Source organism: Crocuta crocuta, unplaced genomic scaffold (genome assembly GCF_008692635.1).
Source record: "Crocuta crocuta isolate KB4526 unplaced genomic scaffold, BGI_CrCroc_1.0 scaffold467, whole genome shotgun sequence".
Lineage (NCBI taxonomy): Eukaryota > Metazoa > Chordata > Mammalia > Carnivora > Hyaenidae > Crocuta > Crocuta crocuta.
In genome coordinates, this window is record NW_027530632.1 from 2,300,165 (window position 1) to 2,300,493 (window position 329).

The window sequence follows — 329 nt, forward strand, 5'->3', positions numbered from 1 at the left end:
ACTTGCCACCAGACTGAGGTTTCATGTCCTTTGTATCTCCTATCTGACCTGAATTTGTTCCTGATAAAATGCTGGTCGCAAAATTTGAAGGATCGATTATTTTTTTTAAAGTTTTATTTATTTATTTTGAGAGAGAGTGAGAGCAAGCACGTGCGAGCAGGAGAGGGGCAGAGAGCTAGAGGGAGAGAGAGAATCCCAAGCAGGCTTTGTACTGTTAGCCCAGAGCCTGACGTGGGGTTTGATCCCGGCAAGTGAACGATGAGATCATGACCTGAGCTGAAATCAAGAGTAGGACTCTTAACCAGCTGAGCCACCCAGGCGCCCCAAGA